At 49.4% G+C, this 27,287-nt stretch overlaps 1 protein-coding gene across 1 annotated transcript in view; it reads left to right on the top strand.

Moving 5' to 3' along the window:
• Positions 1-27,287, top strand: part of LOC105491173 (XK related 6) — a 315,309-nt gene that overhangs the window by 135,043 nt on the left and 152,979 nt on the right. The window lies entirely within an intron of this gene.

Here is a 27,287-nt window from a genome sequence, read left to right as displayed (position 1 = left end):
GTGGAGCTGGCCAAGGATTTTGAAGATTACATGATAGAAGCCCTGGAGAGTTTTTCTAAAGAATAAGGGAACTGACAAGACCCATAAGACAACTTGCTCTGATAGTTCATAGTTACAAAGTGACTATCTTGTAACTGTGATTAGAAAAAAAAATCAGCTCTATAATCTTGTGTTTCCCTCTTTGCCATGCGTGCTGGGGAGCTCAGAGCTAAAGTCTGTACTCAATTGTGTTCATTACCATGAGTCTAGCCTTTTAAAAGAAAGTTATAATCAGTCTCCCTTCTACCACATATCCCATTTAGCATGTCTTGTCTTTATTTTTATAATAATGATTTTTTAAATTTTATGCTGTGTCATATCCTTTTAGCAAATAGGCAGGATGTAAGGAAATATTTTTAAAGTAGTTCAAAGACTTTCTACAAGAGTAACAAAGAGTAAAGTCATGTACAGGATGCTTTCTAGTTTTAACCATTGAGGTCTTTGCCACTTCTGTTTTCCTTTTTGCTTTGTCTTTAACACTATGTGCACTTAGCTCAGAGATCAATTTTGTGCTCAGTGACAATAAGTATCCTTAACCTGAGATACGTAGATTCATGGACCTTGCCATTTTTTACAGTGGCTCACGTTCTTTCACGTTGCAAGTTATTTTTATTATTTGTGTGCCTCCTGTTATGAACGATCACAATTCTTTTTGGAAGTTGAAGAATTGTAAATGCGGCCGGGCGCGGTGGCTCAAGCCTGTAATCCCAGCACTTTGGGAGGCCGAGAGGGTGGATCACGAGGTCAGGAGATCGAGACCATCCTGGCTAACACAGTGAAACCCTGTCTCTACTAAAAAATACAAAAAAAAACTAGCCGGGCGAGGTGGCGGGCGCCTGTAGTCCCAGCTACTCGGGAGGCTGAGGCAGGAGAATGGCGTAAACCCGGGAGGCGGAGCTTGCAGCGAGCTGAGATCCGGCCACTGCACTCCAGCCTGGGCGACAGAGCGAGACTCCGTCTCAAAAAAAAAAAAAAAAAAAGAATTGTAAATGCCTGGAGGGAAAAGGGAATGAAAGGATAGAGTATGCAAGTATTTGAAATGTCTAAGGAAACTTGACAGAAGTTGATTTATATTTGACAGATGGCAGAAAATGAAAAGTTTAATGAGGGAAAAGCTGAGAACAAGTCAGTGACAATTCTTGCAGTATACTTTTGACTAAGCACTTTATTTCTTTCTATAAATTATTCTGCTTCCTTTCTTTTAAGATGTCAGGAGCTTTCTTCCCTCTTGGCACGATAACAGATTATGAACTATGTGATCAGATGATGGCCTACCACCACGAGGGGCAGAAGACTCAGGATGAAACTAGCTAGTTAAACAGTTTTAGTTTGTTATTCACAAGGCTCTAATTAACTAAGGCAGAGATGCACAAGAATGGAAAGCTTTAGCCTCTCTTTCCTAGGTGAAAGATTAATGGGGAGGGAGTGTGTCTCAGAAAATAAGTGGGGTTGTGGTTGGAGCACTGGGAAGGGAGGAAATGCATGAAAGATGAAGGAAACCATTTATTGGAAAATAAACAGGAAATGGGGCAGAGCAGAGTGAGACTGGAGGACGCAGGAAAGCAACATGGGGAAGTGATGCATGAAAGAGATAGAACCCAAACGCAGTAGAAAGGGAAGGACTGATGGATGTTGATATAAAAGAGAACTTCAGAAGGTTGCATGAAATAGAGGCGGAACAAGGCACTCAGTAAGCTTTTTGTCAGACCCGATGGGAAGTTCAGAAGATTAAGGGAAATTATTAGCCTGAGGAAAAAGTTCAAAGAGAAAGAGATGCATTCTGGGGCCATCAGTTAAATCCCAGTGTTGAGTAGCCACTATGGGGAGACTCGATGAACAGCAAATGGAGAGTATCTGTGGCCAGGTACAAGTTGCAGGTGGGAAAGGGAATGAGGGGATTCCAAAAAATTTTACTGAGCCAAGCATATCAGGAAATCTCAGAACTCCTCATCTCCATGGATGTTCCTAGCATTGGCCTCTCCCCATATATTAAAATTTAACCCTTACCAGTACCTCCCCTACCTAAGCCTGACTTGCCAGCCATGTTATGCATTTAAGTGCTTGTGCTGGACTAATGCTGGGTGCTGTAATAATAGAGCGATGCCATAACATAATCTCAGTAGCATAATAGGACTTTTGTTTTTTGTTTTTTGTTTTTGTTTTTGTTTTTGAGACAGGGTCTTGCTCCATCACCTGGGGAGCTGGGGAGGAATAATACAGAGGTGAGATGGTGAGATCATAGCTCAGCACAGCCTCCAAATCCTGGATGCAAGTGATCCTCCCACCTCAGCCTCCCAAGGAGCTAGGACTACAGGTTCACACCACCACACCTGGCTAATTTTGTCTTGTGGGATTTTTTTTTTTAACTTTCCTTTTTGTTCTTTCTTTGCATTATTTTTTTTAACTTTGATTTATTTTTCTTTATTAGTTCTGTCCCTCTGAAGACCAGCTAATCTTATTTTATATTAATTAATTAATTAATTTATTTATTTGTTTGTTTGTTTAGGTAGAGACAGGGTCTCACTTATGTTGCCCATGCTGGTTTTGAACTCCTGGTCTCAAGTGATCTTCCCACTTTGGTCTCCTATAGCACTAGGATTACAGCCATGAGCCACTGCACCCAGCCTTAATAGGATTTAAATTCATTTCTTGTCCATATAGGAGTCCAAATGCCAATTTGTGGCTGGCACTCCATGCGAGGATTCAAGAACCCAGGCTCCTCCATCCTCCATCTCCAGGGACTCTGGAGTCCTTCACTTCTAGCCAATGCATGAGGAAAGAGAATAGAGAGTTACCTGTGGGAGAATTTCAGTACCAGGTCTGGAAGGGACACCCACTTCCACTCACCTCCCATTGGCTAGAACTCAGGCACATGGCCACGCTGATTGCCAAGGAGGCTGGGAGGTGGGACTGGCTCTGTGCCCAGGGAAAGGAGAACAGTTTTCGTAAGTACGTAGCTGTTTATGTCACAGTATTTAAAAAAAGAGTTTGTTCCATAAAATAGACGAAACTCCAACTAAAAACCAGATCACATTAAAGAGTAATTATGTTTACTATTGTGGGATTCTTTGCTTTTAAAAGATCTAGATAAATTGTTTTAACTAGAAGCTCTCCCTCACTAGTGCATTTAATTGGCCAATCAGCCCCCATTTTGCCTGGGTCTTTGCTGGACCAGGCATGTAGAGGAGAGATGGTGTTAATGAAATATCTCCTGACCTCATGGAGCTGGATGTATTGGTGTGTGTGCATTTGATTTATAAGATCTTACCAGGGGGATAAGGAGAGTTGGGGCTAAATGAAGGAACATACAAATAAAGGCATCAACCTAGGAGGAGATCTGATTCCATTTATAAATATTTGGCTTAGAGATCACATGTCACAGTTGGCCCCCTGGGTCTTTTGAGTAGCCTGCAGCTCCTCCCCACCCTCTGGCCTTGGCTCCCAGGCCTCCTGGCATGTGATAGTTTGTGTTGCTCTCCATGGTCCACTTCCCCGAGTGCCTGGGCACGGACTAGCCCAGGGCAGGATGGGCCGACGTGTGCAGCTTCTCCTCTTGTCCTGTCATACTTCCGGATGGGATATTATTTGCCGTCTGCTGTCAGGTCTGGTTTCTCTGAGCATCCTGGTTTTCCTGCCCTGTCTGTCCCATGGAATGAGGTGCTTTCAGATCATTTTCCCCTGGATGTGTGAGCCAGCCACTGTCCTGGTTTCACCCTGTTAGAATTCTTGCTTGTTCTTTGGAGGGAGGAGCAGGGCCAGCCGAGGGACACGGGCAGGGAAGCTAAGAGCAGCAGCAGCTGATGCTGGCTGCGTCCTTGCCTGACCCAAGCATACAGACTCATTTTAACAGCCTCCAGTGATGTCCTCGCACCGTCACCGACGGCTGCCCTCCTGCCTCTTCTTCTGCCCAGCCCCCTTCCTTCTCCTTCTATGGGCCAAGTAGGTTTAATGGGCTGGCCTCACCCTGGGCTTCTGCTCCTGGAAGAGGGGAATGGATGTTTAATTCTCTTTCCTTTGTACTTCCACAGCCCCCAGGACATGCCCTTCCACCAGGGCAGGGCGGTCTTTCAGGGCGTGTTGAATGAGTGAATGAATGAACAGATATGCATGAGGGAGACTCACCCAGACAGGCCTGTGCTTCTCCCAAATGGGATTGTCAGATGGTGGCTCCTAGTCACAGTGTCTATTCCTATTTTTACTGATTCAGAAATTTTTTTTTTTTTGAGACAGGGTCTCACTCCATCACCCTGACTGGCATGCAGTGGCATGATCACAACTCACTGCATCCTCAGCCTCCCCAGGCTCAGGTGATCCTCCCACCTCAGCCTCCACAGTAGCTGGGACTACAGGTGCACACCATCACGCCTGACTAATTTTTGTATCTTTTTGTGGAGATGGGGTTTTGCCATGTTGCCCAGGCTGGTCTCGAACTTCTGGGGCTCAAGTGATCCTCTCACCCGGGCCTCCCAAAGTGCTGAGATTACAGGTGTGAGCCACCACACCCAGCCGATTCAGAATTGTGAAAACAGCACTCGCCAAGTGGACATCTATTCTGCTTTAGCCCCAGCAAGGAACCTTTGCCATTCATGGTGCTGTGGCCCAGCTGTTTCATCCAGAGCTGGCAGATGAGCCATCTCCAACGTTCGCCCCTAGGTAGACGTTACCTTCAGAATACAGGCTCCAGACATGGCTCCAAACCCTGCCTTGGAGAGCTTGGGCAAGTTGTTTCTCCTTGTTGAGCCGTTATCTGTAAAATGGGGATAAGAATATTTACCCTTCATCAGGGTTTGTATTGGGATTAAAAGAGGTATTTCCTTTATGGCACACATACTATTATTGGAATTATTTTAATTCTCTCTTCTCATCTACAAGACTTGTTTTCTGCTCCATCCACAGAGCCCAGTGCAGTGCAGGATGTAATAAGTATTTATTGGATGAAATGCCAGAGAAACAGCAAACTCAGCACTTGGCACATAGTAGGCAGGCATTGAATAGCGATGATTCCTGTCCACTTTGTCTTCCCCGTCTTCCCCTTCTAGATTGTGAGCTCCTTTGTGTGTGGGAAGTGTAACCTCCTCTTTGTCAGGACTTTGTAACATCCTAGTCCCTTGTATCAAGGAGAAAAACCCAAACAGACCAATAATCATGTAGATACGAGTCCTGGGGCATCCGAGGATCAGGCCGGGGTCTCCCAACTGTCCCTCTGGGAGTACAGGGAGCACCCCTAGTTCCCGGCGGGTGGCACCATCAAGGCACAGCGGGGCTGCGGAGGCCGGGGCTCTAGGTCCAGTATGGTCTAGGGAAGGTCTGCAGTGCAGGCTGGAGGCGGGGAGGCCTGAAGAGGTGGAGGCATGGAGGCAGGGAGGCGGGAGGAGGGGAAAGCCCTGCTGCTGACTGTCTCCTCCCCACACTAGCTGTCTCGCCAAAGTCTGGCTCTTAGTCACTGTCCTGATGTCACTTACCTTTACCTGCTAGCACCCCTAAGCCCAGAACTTAGCGTTATTTCTCATTATCTCCACCTGCCACCCTCCCCAAGCTCTGATCCAACCCTGAGCTTGTGGCTGCTGTGGGGAGTGGCAGTAAAAATGGTAACACCAGAAGTGCACTTACATCAGAAAGCTTAAAAAAAAAAAAAAAAAAAAAAGAATTGGCCGGGCGCAGTGGCTCACACCTGTAATCCCAGAACTTTGGTAGGCCAAGGCGGGAGGATCACGAGGTCAGGAGATTGAGACCATCCTGGCTAACACGGTGAAACCCCATCTCTACTAAAAATATAAAACATTTGCTGGGCGTGGTGGCGGGCCCTGTAATCCCAGCTACTCCGGAGGCTGAGGCAGGAGAATGGCATGAACCCGGGAGGCGGAGTTTGCAGTGAGCCGAGATCGCGCCACTGCACTCCAGCCTGGGCGAAAGAGCGAGACTCCGTCTAAAACAAAAACAAAAACAAAAACATAAACAAAAAAACCAGACCTTATTGCCTGTATCTGGCCACTGCCAAAAAGGGGAATCCCCTGAGTTGGGCGAGCTATTGGACTTAGAGATTTTGTGAAATGCCTAACACCCATCCTGTCACCTACAGGGACACTGCAGGAGCGTTGTTTTTTAGGTGCCACCCTGCGCGCCACGTCCCTTCATCCTGAACACTCCTGGATCCTGGAAATGCTGTTGTCCCTGTGGACCGCGCTCCAAAGGGGTCGCGCAGGGGGTTAGAGGGGGCGAGAGGGCGCCGCGGGGTGGGGTCCGGGGGGCGTGGGCCGGGGAGCCGGGAAGCAGAGCCGCGGCTGTCCCCCCCCGCGCCCCCCAGCCCCGGGCCCCCCACTTCTGTCCCGCCCCGCGCCCCCCGCGCCCTGCGCTTCCCCCACTGGCACCGCCGCGCGCTTGGAAGAGGAGCCGAGCTCCTGTCGCTCGCTGGGCCGGGTTGTAAACAAACACTGGAGCGGCGCCGCCCGCGCAGCAGATGGCTCCGCAGCTGCCCGTAGGGCGGGGCCTCCCTCTCAGCGCCGGCGCCGGGACGCGGAGCTGCGCGGTGCCCTCGACCGGGGACTCCCCTCAGGCGCCAGCCCGGCTCCGGTTCGCTGGGGGTTGGAGAGGGAAAACGCGAGCCGGAGCCTCCGGGTCGCTCATTGTGTTTATTGCCGTCATTCGTTACTTCATTCATTCGCTCAACAAAGATTTCTGAAGCGCCAGGACAGTGCTGGGCCCGGCCTACACGATGCTGGCCCACGCAGGGGGTCGCAGCTTGGGGAGCGCAGGGGCAGAGAGCCCAAACCACGGGAGCCCTCGAAACCCTGGCCGCCACGCCGTGGATCCAAGCTCTGGGATGCTGAGCCTGCAAAGCTCTTGGTCTGGATAGGAGGCCTTGGGCTTGGATTCAGGCACAGGTGGGTGAGAGCCTGGCCCTGCCCGGCTTACTGGCCCAAGGGTTTGGGCCGCTACTTCAGCTCTCTGAGCTTCAGTTTCCTCTTCTGTAAAGCGGGAATAATTCCACCTACCTGGCAGCGAAGTTGTGCGGATTAAGAACAATGTGCATTTGTGTTTTCTTCTGTACACCTTCGTGTTTTCTAAATATCCCACAGTGAATATACATTCCTTTCTTTTGTAAAAAATTTTACTTTAAGTTCTGGGATACGTGCCCCCCACCCCACGACAGGCTCCGGTGTGTGATGTTCCCCACCCTGTGTCCATGTGTTCTCATTATTCAACTCCCACTTACGAGTGAGAACATACGGTGTTTGGTTTTCGGTTCCTGTGTTAGTTTGCTGAGAATGATGGTTTCCAGCTTCATCCATGTTCCTGCAAAGGACATGAACTCATCTTTTTTATGGCTGCATAGTATTCCATGGTGTATATGTGCCACGTTTTCTTTATCCAGTCTAATCATTGATGGGCATTTGGGTTGGTTCATTTACATAGCAAATAGCCTTTGCTATTGTAAATAGTGCTGCAATAAACATATGTGTGCATGTGTCTTTACAGTAGAATAATTTATAATCCTTTGGGTATATAGCCAGTAATAGGATTGCTGGGTCAAATGGTGTTTCTGGTTCTAGATCCTTGAGGAATCACCACACTGTCTTCCACAATTACAGTCCTTTGAAAATGAGAAAAAATGTTGTGGGAGATTCACTCTCCCGCCCTACTTAAAAATTCACCCATTTCAACTTAAAGACACCGCCCCTCCCACATGGGTCACGCTGGGTGCGGGCAGAACACAACTCAAATGGGGGAGACACAGTCCAATATTCAGTCCTCGAATATTCTAGAATAGTTCCCAGGAATACAATAAGTTTGGGATGAAGGTGGTCATTTAGAGTTAAGGGCAACACATGTGCCACAGACATATGACAAGACACAGACACAATGATTTTCAAGCTATTTTCTTTCTCTTCCTTCATTTAACAAGCACTCATTACACCTTCAGTGTTTGTAAGATGGAGCAGGTGCTCAGCGCTGTGATTCATGTCTGTGCATTGTGTCCTCGGGAACTCCTCATTTAGTAGTAGGATGTAGGTATGAATGTAATAAAAGGTTTTTTTAAAAAACAAAAAGCCCAAGGACCCGCTGAAGGGGTCAGGAAGAGCATTATGGAGGTGGGGTTTGACAGGTGGGCGTTGAAGGTGAGGACAGGGACAGACGGTGACATCAGACCAAGCTTGGACACAGTCGCCAGTGGAGCCCGGGTCCTTCCTTCATTCCACCCAACGCAGGGACTCCTGCTGAACAAAACTACACCTGCCCAGCCTCTGTGACCTTGAGAATTCATGGGACTTCCTCACATGTGTGAAGTGAGGGCAAAGCACTTACCTCGGCCTCTTGTCGTGAGGATGAGCCAAGATGATGCATGTGATGAGGGCAGAAAACTGGGACCGCTGGACAAATGTCACTTCTCGTCCATTTGTTCATTCATTTATTCAAAAGGTGGTTTTTGAGCCTCTCCTTTGTGCCAGGCCCTGTTTGTTTCAAAGCAGTGAACAAAACAGACAAAAAGCCCTCTCATGCAAGCTTACATTCTAGCGGGAGAGGGAGACAGAGAATACCAGAAATAAATAAGGTATCTAGTGAGTTAGACAGTGACAAGTGTGACAAAGACAAATAAAGCAGGCAGTATGGAGTACAGGGGCTCCTTATAGAGTAATTCTTTATTCTATAAGGAATAAGGATGTTATTCTTTATAAGGGATAAGGATGTTATTCCTTATTCTTTAGTTTGGGTGACAAATAGGATCCATGAAGAGAGGGAGAGTCATAGGAAGATTTTTTGTGTTTAGATTGGGTCTAGGGGCGTCAAGAACGGCTTTTGAGCAAGAGTGTGATTTGGGCTGTGCTTCAAGATCGTGGCATGGTTGCAGCTTGTGCACAGATTGGAGGGAGTGCAGCCAGGCAGGAGGGAGCACCCTGGCAGTGAGAAAGGGCACAGTGGGCTCCAGGCAGCCAAGGACAAGGCGTCAGACCCGGGCTGGTGGGCACCAACATGGGAGTAGAATCCACCTTGCCTGCGGGTTTCTTAGCTTGGACTGGGAGAAGTGAGACTAGAGGCCTGAAGGGTGAGACTAGAGGCTTGAAAGGGGCAAAGAGAGTTGCATCCTCCCAGCTGATCCCCTGGCTGGAGCCTGGGAAGACGGGAGGGGCAGGAAGGCAGATGCACCCAAGACTGCAAGACTTGGGAAAGGGTTCATGGCTCCCTCTCCCATTGAAGAAAAGGTAGTGGGGTCACACAGAGTACGAGCACCCTTCAGACTTCACCTAAATCAATGGCGACATTAATTGCCGCACTTGTGTGGCTGCCTCCGTAGACCACTCAGCTTCCGGAACGCAGTGACGCCAATGACCTGCCCTTCCCCAGTTCCAGGGAAGCTGGGGTCAGACAGCCAGAGGTGCCTTTGTGGGGATGGTGCTCTTCGAGGAGTTGCGTTTGGGGTAGCTGAACGTCTCCAAACCAAGCGCCAAGAGCCTGCTATGTGCACAGAAATGTCTGCCCACCCTTTCGACACTTTCCGGGTGAACACGGGGGATGTTTACCCAGGAGTCCTCAGAAGAGCCTGTGCGCTGCCGGCGTTCGGGAGCAACTGGGGAACCCGTGTTTAGCAATGTGGAGAAGGGAAGGAGATGGGAAAGGCAGGCACTTGTGGGAAATGTAAATTACAGCAATGTAAATAAAGAGCTTCCTAGTAAACGCATAAATAAAAAGCAGGCAGCAATCCCCTGGGAATAGTAATCAGGCTCAGCTTGCTTCTGCCTCCTGGAGTCTGAGGAGTGCGGCAGGACGCCTCTGGAAGGCTCTCATCTGGCGCTCCTAGAGGAGGAAGCTCCCCAGCCCCAGCAGCACTGGGTCCAGGAGGAGCTGGGACGTCATCCACGGCCTCCTATGGGGCATCCAGCAGGGGACGCTGGGGAGAAGTGGGGCGGGAGAGGAATCCTGAGTCGGGACCCAAGGGCTGCACAGACCCCGAAGCAGGGGAGGGGGCCTTCAGACAGGCTTCCCGCTGTTGCTACTTGAGGTTAGTTTGCCTGGAACACAAAGTGTATGGAGGTGGGGTATGAAGGAAATCAGGTTTTACCAGGAGGTTGTGTGACCAGAACTGTGACCCAGGGTCCCCCGGCCAGGGCTTCTTGCCCACCCTCCACCCCATGGCTTTCCTCCCTGTGCAGTGAACTCCAGGGCCCGCTGTGCTGCCTCTACCAGGGGAGGTCACCGTGAGGCTGTGCAGGTCATTCTGGAAAGCCCCATGTGCCCTTTGCAAGCAAAGTCCTAGGTGAAGCCAAGAGGCCCCATCCATGCAGTCGCCTGGAGCACCAAACCTGTTATTTGTCAGACAGAGCTGTCCTGGGACATGGATTGGGGGGCAGCGGCCAGACTCCCCAGAGGGGCTGCTGTACTATAAGGCGGGGCGGGCAGAACCCCGTGCTGCTCCCTGCAGGACTAAGGGAGGCCTGTGGCTCTCCTAGACCCAGGAGCCTCCTCAAAGACACCCCTTGACTTGCCTCTAGGCAGGCTCCCCTGAGCCCTCAAAGCCCCGACCTTGGGCTCTGGCCTTGGCCTGCTTACTCCAGTTTTAGCAAGAATCCTGCTGGGTCAGGATTTTAGTGAAAATCCCCCACCCTTGATATCTGATCAGATGCCTCCTGCCCCACCCTAGGGATCTTATTGCCTTGGCCTGCTTGCGGCAAGAACCCCCCAGCCTTCACTTTCCTCTTAGTGATATCCGTCCATCTACCCCATGCTGCTTCTGGGCTGTGAATCTCTACTTGTCTTTGTTGTCATCAGAGTTGAGCCCAATCTCTCACTTCCTGGAAAACCCCAGGATAGTAGTCGCTATACCTGGTGGCAGTCCTCCTGAATAAAGTCAGTCTTACCATACTAGTAAGTGTCAGGAATAATTTTTTCTTTACTACCTCCTCCCACAAACATCCAAGCAAATCCTCTGGGTGTGGCCATCTGCTTGTCTATGGCCCCCTCTGGCTGCATTTTGATATTCCCCTTCTGCAGAGAAGACAGCATTGGCCCAAGCCCAGGCCTCCACTAACCCACAGGGCCTTTGCATGAATTAGGAAAGGGCCTCTTCCTTGGGTGGCTCACCTTAGTGTGACCTGGACACCTGTATGAGGCGGACTGGCCCTCCCGGGAGCTCCCAGGGCCCCAGTGAGCACTACCCTGGCAGCCCCCGCCCTCGGACCCTCACACACACCAGCAATATCACACCCCATCCGCCCACACTCCCTTCCTCCTTCCCACCCACCACCGAGGATAGGCAAATGTTCTGGGGTGTTCCCTCAGTGGGGACAGGAATTGGGTTTCCTAAAGGGCTGGCAGGAAGGAGAAGTGACTGCAGGTCCCTCCCAGAGTGTGGCTGGGAAAGGGCCCCATGAGGCAGGCATACGTGTGTACTTGTAACATTGCCAGGTGGATTTATGTAGCTCTTCACTGCTACTGCAGGACTCTGTACCCACGCACGCAGCTCTCAGATAAGTTGGTCTGCAATGTAAACGGCACGCCTCCCCAGGACATTGCCTATTTGGACAGTGTGCAACTTGAATACAGGTACATGGATGGAGTTCTTGTCCAGGGCACATAGTCTGTGAGCCAGGCTTCAGGCCTTGTGGCTTCTAGTGGTCATTAGAGGAGGGTTAGTAGTTAGGTCAGACTTACTGTGTGCTCTCTCCTTCCACCTCTGGTCTTGCTCAGCACTTGCTGCCCAGATACGGCTTACTTTGGAACAATGGCCATGTCCAGAAGAGGGAGGGGGATATGGCTGCCCTTGCATGCAATTCTCTCAAACCTCTAACTTCATTTAACCACCTGAAATGACACCTCCCAGCAAGCATGACTGCGTTTTTGGAACTTTCACCCTTTGATTCCCTACCCAGCATTCCTACCATATTTTATTTTGCACAAAACAGTGTTATCACATAATGTTAGAGGAAATATAAAGAAGGAAAAGCATCCTCTCTAGTTCTGTCTTTGTAGCACATTGGTTCAGCAGTTCTTTGCATTTTCCTGTGTTCCCTCCAGAAAGCGTGTTTGTGCGTGGCTGAAAGCTCCATGTACACATGTTAAAATCATGGAATTCTAGAGTGTGGAAAGACCTAGGTAATATCTTCCCCTCTCTTCCTTGCTTAGGTGGCATGGGGGAATGTTTGCTGGAGAGAAGGAATGGCAAAAAGTGAAGTCATGTGAGCTGGGGTATGTTTTTATTTTTATCCACAAGACAGCACAAGTGATTCTTGGTCCCTGTGGGAATTCTCAGGAACAGAGGGCTAGGAACAGATTAGATCAATGAAAGCTGGTTCCAGAGAGAACAAGCCATTGATAAATTCCAGCACTGCCAGTCAATCAGAGTTCATCTGTTTCTGGGAGCCAGAGTCAGGAAAGGGGTGCAGCAGGGGCAGCGCCTGCTGGGAGCTGGTGACCAAGACCTGCAGGGACGCCGCCCCTCCTCCTGCCATGAATCATTCATTACCTCCTCCATCTGGGAATGGGGAAGAGACGCAGCTCCCTGGGAGCCAGCTTTCTTTCTAATTAGCGCCAGGAGGACCTGGATTGATCTCTGCTGTGGTTGATGTGTTTACCCTGGCGGCAGGGGAGTCGGGCCACTCACAGGACAGGGTTAAGTGTGCTGGGCCGGAGACCCCGGGGTTGCTTAACGCAGAGACTTTAGAGACTTTGGAAATAAAATAAGCCCTTGCCCTTAGCCCTGGCCATCTATGTTTTTAAAGTAGCAAGGTGCCTGAGGCCTGGAAGAGGAAGTGATTCCTCCACGATGGCACATGGCAGCCTAGTAGTGAATCCCAGGCTGCTGCTCTTGGGCAGTGGCTGCGGGGGCTCAGAAGGAAGCCTGCAGTCTCTTGGGAGGCATCGGCTTCACCCTGGGTGGTCAGCTGGGCTTCAGCCCTCCCGCCTAGGCTGCGCCCCATGCAGTGCTCTCTGGCACCCCTGACTGAGTCCCTCAGCACTGTGACCAAACATCCCAGACGCGCAGCACTGGCCGGGGCTTCAGCGACGCAGGTGCCCAGTGGTACGAGACAGCCCAGAAGGCTTTCTGCAGGCGGGCAGGAGGCCTAGGAGACTTTAGCCCCTGCTAGGGGAGTGGGAGGAGGGTAGGCAGCAGAGGAATCCTGATGAGCCCTCCAGAGGTCCTCCAGCTTTCCCAGAGTGTGCTGCTCTGGGCTCACTCCCGGTGGGCAAGGCCATTCCAACTGGAAACAGGGGTCGGGCTGGGTGTGGGGAAGAGAAGAGCAGACACCAACTTTAACTCAGGGTAGGGGAAATGGGGAGAGAAAACCAGGGGGAGACAGAACTGGGCTCTGGGCTCCCCCACTGGCCAGACGGCCAGAGCCTCATGTCCAGGAACAGGGCTAAAGGAGATGCCCCCACCCTCAGCACACCCATCCCTTCACCAACTCACCCATTCAACAGAGCCTTACCTCGCGCCATCTACATGCCAGATGCCAGCCAGTGTCAGTCCTGGAGACTCCACAGGAAACTGGACACACAAGCTTCCTATCTTCGAGTTTGCATTTTCATGGGGAAGGCCATAAACAAACAAAAGAGACATTTTCATTTCAGATGACAAGTACTCTGGGAAACAAGAGCTGGGGGACAGATAGTGCCTTATGGGGTTGTTTTAGTTTTGGGAGTCAGGGGAGGCCCCTCTGAGCTCCTATCCTTGAGCAGAGACCTCAGTGGTGGGAAGGAGCACATCAGATCCAAGAAGCCTTCCAGGCAGGAGACTGCAAGCGCAGTTCCCCTGAGGTGGGAACCTGCTTGGAGAGTGGAAGGAGCAGCAGGGAAGCCAGTTTGGTTGGAGCAGGAGGAGTGAGGGGTCTGGGGAAGGTGACAGAGAGGCAGGCAGTGGAACGAGCATTGGATTTTATGCTGAAGTATAAGACTAAGCTGTTGAGGGGACGGAAATTAGAGGACAAATCAACAGGTGCAGCAAACCACCATGGCACACGGCTACCTGTGCAACAGACCACCATGGCACACGCCTACCTGTGCAACAGACCACCATGGCACACGTTTACCTGTGTAACAAACCTACACGTTCTACACATATATCCCATTTCGTTTGTTTGTTTGTTGTTGTTGTTGTTGTTTTAGAAGAAACAACAGACTAAGAAAAAAAGACTAAGCTATTGGAGGGCTTTCAGCACTGGAGGGCTGCAGTCTTATTTCAACCTCAAATCCTTTATTCTGGCTGCTGTGTAGGGTGGAGGCAGTGGGGAAAAGCTGCCCGTGAATTGAGTCAGGTAGTAGCCGGTGGGATGAGAAGGGAGAGGTTGGGGGTGCAGACATACGTTCTGCAGGTGGGGGAAGAAGGATCAGGCATGGGGCGTGAGGAAAAGAGGAGCCAAAGATTTGCCTTGTTTTTTTGGCTTGAGCAACTGGATAATGTGATGATGTCCTTTACTCCGCTGGGGAAGCCTGAAGGAAGAACAGGCCTGGAGGGGAAATCTTAAGAGTTCAGTTTTGAATTTGGAAAGTTGGAGGTGCCTGCGAAACACCCTGGGGGAGGTGTAGGGCTTGGAGATGTCACTTTGGGAGTCATCAGTGTCTAGATAATGTTAAAAGCCATGGTCGGGAAGAGAGTACTGAGGGGGAGACTGGAGAGACAGGCAGCTGCAGAGGTCTGAGCTTGCTGCACCTGGAGGACAGGAGGTGGGGAAGCCAGCAGGGTGATGGGGGGATAGTGAGCTAGAAGCAAACCAGGAAGAAGTGTCTGGAGCCCAAGGGAAGAAAGGAGTCCAGCAGATGGCGGGTGATCCACTGAATTAAATGCTACTACAAGGCCAAGGGAGAGGGCAGCTGAGAGCTGGACATCAGACTTGGAAGGACTAAGGGCTTTGGTGACTTTCTGGCAATAATGAGAGACTGGCAGGGGCTGTTGGTGAATACTGGTAGCTTCTTAGAGACGTTCTGCTCCAATGAGAACCAGAGAATTAAGGGTCATAGCTGGAGGGGATATGAGGTCAGAGGATGCTTTCATTTTTGAAATCTCTGGGCTGTTATTCTGAGGATAAGGGTGACCAGCAGAGAGAAGAGTGGGGGTTGCAGGGATGAGTGGGGAGTAGCGTTGGGGAATGGAGGATAGGTGTTGAGGAATGGGGCCAGTGATTCTGGGGACATGGTCATCCATCTGTGGTGACAGGAGGGAAGAACAGGCAGGGGATATGTGAGCGAGTGGCTGGATGTGTGGAGTGAGTGGATGTGGTGGTAGAAAAGGGAAGCCATTCTCTACCAAACCGCTCTTCTGTTTGAAAGAAAAGTATCCTCAAGTGTTTTTTTCCTCCCCCGTAGCTTCTTTTCTCTTCCTTCATAGCTTTTCTGGGATATCAAGTCAGATTCCTTTTTTTTTTTTTTTTTCTTAATGAAAGCTCTTTCTGACTTCTGTTTCCCTCTCTTTTCTCCCTTTTCTGTCCCTTAGATTTGGCTGGGGACCTAAAAATGTTTCTGTCAACACACTTGTCTTTTTCTCATTGTTCTTCATAGAGTTGTAGATTGTCGGAGCTGGAAGGGATCTCTGAGACCATCACCCAGGCCCACCCCCTTATTTTACACTGGTGAGGAGATCATGGCTTGGAGGGACGAAGTGACTCGCTCCAACCAGGACTTAATGTGGATGCCACGATTGCCGAGATCAGCCGCAATCTCAGCGGTAGCTGATGTTGGCCATATTCTTGAATCCTGTCACAGTTACATTACCCCTCCCTGTGTCTGGCACGCTTGTCTCTGTTACTCAGTCAGCTTCACTGAATCTGCTGGTCTCATAGAGTACATGGTAGACTTGTGCTAGCCACGACAGCACCGGCCCTGGGAGTAGGATGGGAATCCATTCCTGATATTGCCTTGCAAATGTTTCTGTTTTGCAAGTGAAAACCCTGAGGACCAGAGCGTATTGCTCAAGGCCAGGGAGAAACTCCTAGTGGAAACGCGAGATCTCTGTGGTTGCAGCAATATGATTTCCTCACAAGGGGCCGGGAAAGGCAATGGACGCTATGTTTTGCAATGGTAAATTGAGGCACAGAAGGGAGAAGTGTCCTTCTAGCCTCTCTGCAGTGGACACAGACTTTCTCTCCTGACCGTGTGTACGCACTGTTTGCCCCTGGGTGACTCTTGAAGGGCTTTTAAAACTAAGTAGAAAAAGACTAGAAAAATTCTGTCCAACAGATTTGGTTCTTTTTTTTCTTTTTCTTTCTCACCCATCATTGAGAGAAGGTTTTTGGTTTTTATCAGCCAGGTGTTTCCAGTGTTAACACTGGCGCCTGCCCTGCCAGCTCACGGGGAGGTGGGCACCTCAGCGGGCCTTGGCAGCCCTCCTTGCAGGATGGGTCTTGCTGCCAAGCCTGCTCCGGGGCCTTGATCCGTTTCCCTCTCTCTGGCTCCCCAGTAAAGAATCCCTTGTGCAGGTGTCGGTAGGGTCTTCAGGTGTTGGTAGGTCTTCACATAGAGCCATCCCTGGAGGAGGCTGATTCCCAGCCCCCCACAGAGAGGTGCAGCAAGCAGCCAGCCCCGTCAGGGACTGCGTTCCATCAGGCATCCACCTGTTCACAAATAGACTCAAATAAAGTCCCAGCCTGGAAGGACTCTGAACCCTCCTGCCGGGTCATGTCCTGAGAAATGGGGGAACAGATAGAGGTATTGGCTACTCCCCAAACAAGAATTAAAAGAGGCAGCAGAGATGCCAAAAGCAGGTTTCATTAAGCCAGTGGGTGCCTTGCAGCCATTAGAACCTCATGTGCCTTTTCCAAGAATAAGCTGCTGTGCAGTGCAAAGGCGAGCAGAGCGTCCATTCCAATGGGCTCCTGAGCAACCCAGAGCCCAGAGCCCTTTTCTCCCCCAGGAAAGCTTCTTGCTACGAAGGCCAGGCACTTCAGCAGAGTGACCTCTGGAATGCCAGTTAGGGCATAGTCATGGGATCTTGTCCCGACTCATCTTCAGCAGACATCCTGTTGATCTCATTGATTAGAGTCTGCAGCCACCTCAGCCACTGTGCACCTGGGCAGCCAGCCAAGCCAGCTTCATTCACGGACAGGTGGGGCCGGCTGGGGTGAGAGGGCAGGACAGTGCCATGGGGACAGCCACCGGGAGGTCTGGGGCTTCGTGGGACAGGGGGTAGCACAAACACTGCGGACCAGAGGCCTGCGGAGTACAGAGTCACCCAGGAAGGGGGCTCAGCCTCCAGGGCTCCCTTCATTTGTGGAGACCCCTGGGCTAGCTCTTCTCCAAATTCACCGCTCATCCGAATCCTTGGCTCGGCGGGGAGGCTTTAAAAAATACAGATCTCCAGGTTTTGCCAAGACACTCAGGCACATAGGAGTTGGTCCCAGGAACCTGTATTTTTAACACACGCTCAGGTGTCCTTGCTGTCTGGTATTGCTTATACACCTTAAGAGACCTCAATATGCGTTTCTGCAAGTCTGAAACCATTTCATCAAAGGAGCACAGGGACTCTGGTGGGCGGGGCGGGGAGAGAAGGCAAGAAAGCAGTAGTTTCCCTCCCATGCAGAGAAGACCTGAACTTCCTTCCTGAGTGATCTGCCCTAAACAGCCCGATGTTTCAGAACCGCAGGCAAAGAAAGTTGAGAAACAAGGACCGGATTCCACTTGCTGATGGTGTGAGGTGACCCGCCAGTGAGATACAGAAGTTTAGCCCCGTAGTGTCGAGGTGCCAGGCTTCCCCAGGGCTGAGTGTTACCAGCTTAACATGTGGCTTTCTGGCTGCTGCGGTGACTGAGTGTGGGGTGTGTGTGTTTGAGGGATACAGACAGTCCCCCTGCCATCACCCTGGGCTGCTGAAGAGGTGGAGCTATTCAGGGTTGCAGTCAGGAGAACACAGGCGCTGGAGTCTGACATGTCTGTGTTTGAGAATTTTCTTGGCAAGGCAGGTAACTCTAAGTTTAGCGTCCCCATCTGTAAAATTGGGACTTTCAACACCAATCAGAAGGTTGTAAAGATTAACTGAAAGAAGTGTCATCCACTGAGCCTGTTCCTGGGTCATGTAGTGAGATTCAGTAATTGCATGTTCACTGTTGTTAAGGCCAAATTTTTTTTGGTGGTAAAGTACATATATTAAATTTACCATTTTAACTATTTGTAAGCATATCGTTTGGTGGCATTAAGTACACTTGCACTTTTGTGCAACCATCGCCACTGTCCATCTCCGGAACTCTTGCATCTTCCCAAACTGAAGCTCTGTCTCCATCAAACAACAACTCCCCATGCCCCCTTTTCCAGCCCCTGGCAACCCTCATTCTACTTTCTGTCTCTGTGAATCTGGCTCCTGTAGGGATCTCACAGATGTGGAATCATGTGGAACTTGTCTTTTTGTGACTGGTTTCTTTTTCATGGAAAATGGGCCAATGATGTATTTTAAATTTAGTTCTATATTTGCATTAAAGCAAAAAATGTACACAGTAGTGGAATCACCATCCTACTCCTGAAACCCATGAAAGCCTCATGGTGTCCATGATGCAAAATTGGAAAATAAAATATTCTTAACATATCTTTTGTGTTACAACTAGTTTTATGACCTGTGCTTTCCCTCCCAGCTTTATTGAGGTATAATTGACAAAGAGAAACTATGTATTAATGGTGTACTATGTGATGCTTTGATACACTGTGTATACATTGTGAAATGGTTAATCAAGTAAGCTAATTAATGTAGCTTCCCCTCGCATAGTTATATTTTTCTTGCTGTGAGAACATTTAAGATCTATTCTCTTAGTAAATTTAAAGTAGACAATACGTTATTAACTGTAGTCACCATGCTGTGCGTTAGAGCTACAGAAGCCTTTCATCCTGCTGAATTGAAACTTTGTACCCTTTGACCAACACCGCACCCCCCCTCCCCCGTTTCCCTTCTCTTCTCCCCAGCCCTGGCACCCACCATCCTCCTCTCTGCTTCTATGAATTTGAGTTGTTTAGATTCCACACATAAGCGAGATCATACACTATTTGTCTTTCCGCGCCTGGTTTATTTCACTTAGCGTAATGTCCTTCAGGTTCATCCATGTTGTTGCAAATAACAGGATTTGATTATCTTTTAAGGCTGAATCAGACTCCATTAAAGATTTATCTATGTATCTATATCTTTATCTGTCTCAGATTGTCTTTATCTATTCATCCATGGATGGCCACTTAAGTTGATTCCTTATCTTGGCTATTGTGAGTAAGCAGCTGGCTTATTTCACTTAGCACAACATCTTCAAGGTTTATCATGTTGTAGCATGTGTCAGAATTTCCTTATTTTTTATAACTGAAAAATATTCTGCTGTATGTAATAACCACATTTTCTCTATCCGTTCATCCACTGGTGAACAGTTGAGTTATTTCTACCTTTTGGCTACTGTGAATAATGTTACTAGGAACATTATAATGTTCATATAAAGGGCACAAATATCTCTTTGAGTCCCTGCTTTCTTCTTTTCTTTTCCTCCCTTTTCCTTTATTTTTCTTTTTTTGAGACAGAGTCTCACTCTGTTGCCCGGGCTGGGGTACAGTGGTGCAATCTCGGCTCACTGCAACCTCTGTCTCCCAGGTTCAAGGGATTCTCCTGCCTCAGCCTCCTGAGTAGCTGGGATTACAGGCACGTGCCACCACACTCGGCTAATTTTTGTATATTTAGTAGAGTCGGGGATTTCACCATATTGATCAGGCTGGTCTCGAACTCCTGGCCTCAAGCAATGTGCCCACCTTGACCTCCCAAAGTGCTGGGATTACAGGTGTGAGCCACCGTGACCAGCCTGAATCCCTGTTTTAATGGGTATATACCCAGAAGTGGGATTGGATTATGTGGTAATTCTCTGTTTAACTGCATACTGTTTTCTACAGCAGCTGCACCATTTTACATTCTCTCACCAACAGTGCACAAGGGTTCCAGTTTCTCTGCATCCTTGACAACACTTGATATTTTCTGTTGTTTTGATAACAGCCATCCTACTATGGCTCTGGCTATTGTTCCTTTTCTTTTTCTTTTCTTTTCTTTTTTTTTTTTTTTTTAACTTACAAGTGTTGAGATACAGTAAACGTTTATTTTCTTCCATTTTCCTTGTAGTAACCCCCAAGTCACACCAGTGCACTGCCTCTGTGGTGGAGACTGTGGAAATTCAATTAGGAAGGGAGCAGGAAAAAGATAGGAACAGGAGAAAGACCTGATGTGGTTGGTGATATGGAGTTTTCATGATGATGGCTAGACTCAAGCATCTTCTCTGAGCTGTCCACAACACTAAGCACTGTACACATATTATTTAATTTAACCCTCCCAATAATTCTAGGAGGTCAGTAGTAGTATTATCTCTGTTTTATAGATGAGGAAATGGAAGATTAAAAGAGAAAATAGTTTTATTACTAGTAACACAGACCCTAAGAAGTAGGAGCCAGGATCGTGATAGTTGCCCATCCTCCCCTCTGGCATTATTGGGACAATCAAAATCAGATTGATATATTTAATATCTTTAAGAGTGATTTGAGGCCATGCACAGTGACTCACACCTATAATCCCAGCACTCTGGGAGGCCAAGGTGGGTAGATCACTTGAGGTTAGGAGTTCGAGACCAGCCTGGTCAACATGGTGAAACCCTGTCTCCACGAAAAAATGCAAAAATTAGCCAGGTCTGGTGGCATGTGCCTGTACTCTCCAGCTACTTGGGAGGCTGAGGCAGGAGAATCACTTGAACTTGGAGGCAGAGGTTGCACTGAGCTGAAATCATGCCACTGCACTCTGGCCTGGGTGACAGAGCGACACTTCCTCTAGGGGAAAAAAAAAAGAATAATTTGAGTGTGGGAACGGTAACACAAAGAGCAAATAAGGGAATGTTACAAGTAAGCAAAGATCACTGGAGTTGAGCTTAGAAAGATAATGTTGTCTTTCAGCCTGCTACCTATCTTCTCTAAGCCTTCATTTTCTCATCTGTAAAATGAGAAAATTGGCTGGGCACAGTGGCTCCCACCTGTAATCCCAGCACTTTGGGAGGCTGAGGCAGGTGGATCACAAGGTCAGGAGTTCAAGACCAGCCTACCCAACATGGTGAAACCCTGTCTCTACTACAAATCCAAAACATTAGCCAGGAGTAGTGGCGGTCGCCTGTAATCCCAGCTACTTGGGGGACTGAGGCAGGAGAATCACTTGAACCCAGGAGGCGGAGGTTGCAGTGAGCCAAGATCCTGCTATTGCACTCCAGCCTGGGTGATAGAGCAAGAAAAAAAAAAATGAGAAAATTATCACCCTGCCTGCTTATAAGACAGGGTTGTTGGAAGGATGATCTGAGGGAACATCTGTAGATGTGTTTGCCATAAAGCACACTTCATGCTGACCTTGGCGATGGAAGGGCCACAGGTGTGTCAGCTGCAAAATCACACAATTGATGAATTTAGAAAGGAGAGCTTTATTTCTTAAGAAGGAGATCGCAACCTGCAGGCGGGAAATGCAACCACTAGTTGAAAAACAAAAGCAAGCAATTTTTTGCTGTAGGGGTCGGCTGGTATACATATTCAACAGGTTCTGGGAGGAGCTATGAATAATCATGAAGGGGGAATGCATGCACGCATAGTAAGCAAACATGCACGTTATGTTCCATGTTCACTTTGGGGTGGAGACTTAACATTTAAATGCATTACAGTTAGGTCCTGTACGTTAAAAGGTGAGGCAAGGACATGAAGGCACTCAGTGCTCAGCCTCTATAAACCAGCCAGAACCAGTCCACCGTTGGTGGTCTTATCAGGAGAAAGTTACTGAAATCAGTCTCTTGACCAGTCAAAGCCGTAGTTATGGCTGGTGGAACAGGGGTTCAGTTAGTCACTGTCTGGTGGAGCTGCAAGTGTTTTACTATTGCTTATCTCAAGGCCAGTGTTTAGCTGCTGGAGAAAAAGAAGACCCTGTGGCAATTAGAGCTTAGTTGATTCTTTAAGTGTAGGGGTGCCCGACTTCACCATTGCCTGCACGGCCTTAGGTCCTGTTTATAATTGGGTATCTTATCACCACAAAGAGTCTGTTCTGTCAGTCTTATGATCTCTAACATTAGTGCTGGTCAGTTGTGTCTACTGTTTAAATGGAAAAGAGAGTACGTATAATGAGGTGCATCCGACCTCCTGTCCTGTCATGGGTGGGAACTTGGTTTTTAAGGTTTCTCTGGGGTTCCCTTAGCCAAGAGGTGGGTGGCTCCATTCAGTGGTTTGGGAGGCTTAGGATTTTTTTTTTAGTTCTCAGGTGGGAACACTCATTCATTCAGTAGAGATTTCCTGGGCCGACTCTGCCCAGGGGAAGTACAAGACCCAGTGCCTGCCCTCCAGGGGCTCTGCAGCTGCTGGGGCAGAGACTGAGGCACAGGGGGGCCTAAAACGAACTCCTCAAGGCCAAGCGAGAAGGAGGGACTTCCAGAGAGTCCTGGGTAGGTAAAGGAGGAAGAGATCAGGGTCAGCTCCCTGAAGGAGCAGGAAGAGGAGGCTGGGTGTCCCAGGAGGAGATGGATGATTTCCTAGACTTGCAGGCATCCAGCTGCTTAGCTCCAAGCATGCGAGCTGAGTTCCTGCTGCAGGGGAGACTCATTCCCAACACTCCACCTCGCATCCTCGCTGATGCTCGAGTACTCGTGCTGAGAGTGTTCATCTCGTTTTTTTTCCCTTCTCTTCAGTAAAGACGCATTGGGCATGTATTATTTACGATAATTAAGTTAATATTTTATATTGCATAGGTTTAAATATTTTATCCTCTCGTAATGCATGGAGTTTCTGGGGAGCCCTGCATGCTCTGAGTACTCCATGGAGGCCTCCAACCAGGACCCCTCTGGGGGGGCCCCAGCCCCCCAGGGCTGGCAAGAGCACTGCAGCAGCACAAGCCTGGGCACCGTCACTGCCCTGGGCTGGTGGGGCTGGCCAATCTCAAGTTTCCTGCGCCCTGCTTCACTGAGTTCCAGACACCTGGCAGGAAGAGGAGTGTAGGGAGGCCTCTTCTGGGCCTAAGTGCTAGGGAGGCCCAGGGAGCTGCCTCCCCCAACTTCTGCCAAGGCAGGGGCCATGGAAGGGTCCACTCCTGGGATCCAAATGTTAGTCCAGGTGGCACATCCCAGATCTGGGAAAATCCAAAATCCAAATGCTCCAAAATCCAAAACTTTTTGAGCACCCACATGATACTCAAAGGAAATGTTGATTGGAACATTTCAGATTTCAGATTTGGGATATTGTACTAATCCATTTTCATTTTGCCATGAAGAAATACCCAAGACTGGGTAATTTATAAAGAAAAAGAGGTTTAATGGACTCACAGTTCCACCTGGCTGGGAGGCTTCACAATCACGGCAGAAGGCAAAGAAGGAGCAAAGTCATGTCTTACATGGTGGCAGACAAGAGAGTGTGTGCAGGGGAACTGCCCTTTATAAAACCATCAGATCTCATGGGAACTCACTCACTATCTTGAGAACAGCATGGGAAAAATCTGCCCCCATGATTCAATTACCTGCCACTAGGTCCCTCCCATGACATGTGGGGATTATGGGAGCTACAATTCAAGATGAGATTTGGGTGGGGACACAGCCAAAGCATATCAGATATTCAACCAGTATAATGCAAATATTTCAAAATCAAAAATAACAACAACAACAAAAATAGGAATCCCAAACACTTCTGGTCCCAAGCATTTTGGATAAGGGAGACTCAACCTGCAATAAACTGCCACAGCTCTGCTGTGATTTAAAGAACGAAGAAGGCAGAACAGTATGTTTAGAATGCCTCCTATTGGTAAAAATGGGACAATCAGACAGGTGCATGTGTACTTGCTTATTTAATCATAAAGGACCGTGGCAAAATTACAGTATGGTGTTTACCTGTGGGAGACCAAGTGGGGTGGGAAGAGGACTTTATACACACACTTATGTCTATATAGTACAATGAGTGTGGGTGTATATACATGTGTGGCTTACATTTGCATTTGTGTGTGTTGTGTGTTTATATATGTATGTGTGTGTGTATATGTGTTTGCACAGAGAGAAAACTTCCTGAACTATATCAATGTATTAGACCGTTTTTAAAGTCTTATTCCACCAGTAGTGTAAGGTCCCAGGATCTTCCCTGCCCTGGCCTGGGCCAGATGGCAGAGGAGTTTCTTTCAAGCCTCTTTGAGCCCCCAGGGCCCTGGGCCCCTCTCCTCTTCTCCCTCGAGTCCCATCTAAGATGACCCACAACCCCACTACCCATATACCAGCAGCTGTTAACTTTTTTGGCTCCTCCCTTTGCATCTGCATCATCAGCATCATTCCCAAAACCTAACTGGATATCATCCTTTTTTTTTTTTTTTTTTTTTTTTTTTGAGATGAAGTCTTGCTCTGTCACCAAGGCTGGAGTGCAGTGGCACAATCTTGACTCACCGAAACCCCTGCCTCCCAGGTTCAAGCGATTCTCCTGCCTTAGCCTCCTGAGTAGCTGGGATTACAGGCACGTGCCACCATGCCCAGCTAATTTTTGTATTTTTAGTAGAGATGGGGTTTCACCATGTTGGCCAGACTGATCTCGAACTCCTGACCTTGTGATCGGTCCGCCTTGGTCTCCCAAAGTGCTGGGACTGTATACAGGCGTGAGCCACCGTGCCAGACCCAATGTCATGCTCTTTGCACAGTTTTGTTCTGCTTGTTTTCCCTTAATGCTCTGTTACAAGCATCCTCCAAGTTTTTATAAAGTCTTCATGAATAACATTTCTAAAATGCATTGCAGGGATGTATGGTACACTGAGCTGTCCCTCATGTCTCAGTGGCATCTCTCCTCTGATCCTGGCGGGGGTGGCAACCACTTCCACCAGTGCTGGTTGAGAGGGTGGAATGGGCCATTGTCCATAAGGTCCACCATGCCCCAGGTCTCTGCAGCCCCACCTAGCACGGAGGAGATGTTCAAAGCATTTGCTTCAGCATCTGCCTGATACACATAGATACCTGCTTCTGGGAATCTTCTTCAGGCCCCCAAACTGAGATTTGGTTTTCCCTGAGTTGTGCCTGTGAGAGAGATGCTACAAGCAATGATTCTGTTTTACAGGAGGCTGTTAGCTACAACCAGAGTGTTTATGTCCCCCAAATGCATGTGTTGAAATCCTAACCCCATGCGCTGGTCTTAGGAGGTGGGGCCTTGGGGGGCGATTAGTCATGAGGGTGCAGCCCAGTTATGGGGTTAGTGCCCTGTTGAGGAGGGCTTGTTCACAGTGAGAAGACATCGTCTACAAACCAGGAGAGCCCGCACCAGACACCAAGTCTGCCTTCTTCTTGGACTCCCAAGCCTTCAGAACTGAGAAATGAATTTCCGTTGTTTGTAAGCCTCCCAGGCTGTGGTAGGTTTTGTTTTGTTTTTTTGAGACAGGATCTCAAGGTCACCCAGGCTGGAGTACAGTGGTGCAATCATGGCTCGCTGCAGCCTCGACCCCCTGGGCTCAAGTGATCCGCCTGCTTCAGCCTCCTGAGTAGCTGGGACTACAGGCCGGTGCCACCCTGTTTGGCTATTTTTTTTTATGTTTAGCAGAGATGAGGTCTCCTTATGTTGCCCAGGCTAGTCTCAAATTCTTGGGCTCAAGCAATCCTCCTACTTCGGCCTCCCAAAGTGCTGGGATTCCAGGCGTGAGGCTGTGGTAGTTTTGAGGGACTAAGGCAGGGCTGTAGCTCTGGGCAGAAAGGGTCCTGTTCCTGCAAGAGTGGAAAGTAGGACATCGTGGACCTTATGGACAAGGGAGTGGAAAGTAGGGCCCCCCGGCCTGGGTCCTTACTGCAAGGTCTCACCCTTCCCAGGGAACTGCCTGGAACTCTGTTTTCTTCTTACTTCCTCACCTCTCGACAGTGAGGGAGGCAGAGGGTGGCGGGATGGGGTTAGGAAAGTGAGCGATTGCTGTAAGGTGGGAAACCACAGCCAGGTGGCATAAATAATTCAGCACCTCAGCAGTTAACGCGTTATGCTTTTAAGGCATGGACGGGAAGCTTGTTCCGCTAACAGGCTAATGTCCTTTTGCTCTTTGGAGAGCAGCTGTCCCCAGCGTTTGTAGAGCTCTGCTTGGGCTGCCTCCATGTGCTTGTCAGGTGGGGACTGTATGCCCAGGTAGGGCCTGGAAGGGCACTTATTCATTCACAAGTGCATATTCAAGCCCCTGTGATCTCAGCTGCCATCCTTGGGAAGGGGCGAGGACAGATGGGAGTTAGTGGGAGTCCTGGTGGAGGGTGTGGGCCATCAGGCTGGGACTGTTACTGTCAGGCTCTCCCCTCTCCCACCAGAAGGTTTTGTTCCATTCCCCTGGACGTTGGGGCCAGCGTGTGTTGGTCTCTGTCCCAAGTTCTTTGGTGGCCCCAGCCATGGGACCATCAAGGCCCACTATCCTCATCTTGGAAGAGAAAAGGAAGTTCCTCATGGGCAGTGCGCGTCCCTCATCCTGCACACACAGTGTGTCCAGTAAGCAGGGAAAGGCTGGCCTTGGCCTAACCACGGCTGCTGCAGACCTGTCCGAGGCGGCCGAGCCTTCTGCTTCATTGCCCAGCCACTCTTTGTAGCTTTCCCAGGCCCTCAGTCCCCCCTCTGGTGTGGCCTCCTCCTGCCCTTTGGATCTGCACTCTCCCTCTTTTCTGCTTCACACCATGAGTGAGATCTGGAATGGATTGTATGACTTCAGTACATTGGCTGGTGGCCTCCCCTTAGCTTTGTGTTTCTAGGGCAGTTGAGTGGGGTGGCGTGTGCTTCCCTTCTTGTCCTTGGCGGTGTGATGACACTCCAGGCTTCTTCCTGCCAAAGTCCCCTGAGGTCTCCCTGGCTCTCACTGGGCCTGCGCCACTCCATGGGGACCATGAGCTCTGAGTGGCAGGGTCTGAGTGCCCACCCTCCCTGCAGCCAGGGGTGGGGTCGACAACTGAGTTGGGCGGTAAGCAGCACTAGTGGGAAATGAGTGAGTGTAAGCAGGTAGCTAAAGCTGCAGAAGCTCACCTAGCTGCCTGTGGCCAAACTGAGCCAATCTAAATCACTTAAGTTTATTACATGCCTAAAGTCGGCTGGGCGTGGTGGCTCATACCCATAATCCCAGCACTTTGGGAGGCTGAGGTGGAAGGATCACTTGCGCCTCGAAGTCCTTGAGCAGCCTGAACAATATAGGGAGGCATCGGCTCTACAAAAATAAAAAATAAAAAAATTAGCCAGGTGTGGTGGTGAGTGCTTGTGGTGCCAGCTACTCAGGAGGCTGAGGCAGGAGGATCACCTGAGCCTGGTAGTTTGAGGCTGCAGTGAGCTGTGATCATACAACTACACTC

This window comes from Macaca nemestrina, chromosome 8, assembly GCF_043159975.1.
Source record: "Macaca nemestrina isolate mMacNem1 chromosome 8, mMacNem.hap1, whole genome shotgun sequence".
Taxonomy (NCBI): domain Eukaryota; kingdom Metazoa; phylum Chordata; class Mammalia; order Primates; family Cercopithecidae; genus Macaca; species Macaca nemestrina.
The sequence above is the reverse complement of the archived record's forward strand: the minus strand, read 5'-3'. Positions and strand labels throughout refer to the sequence as shown.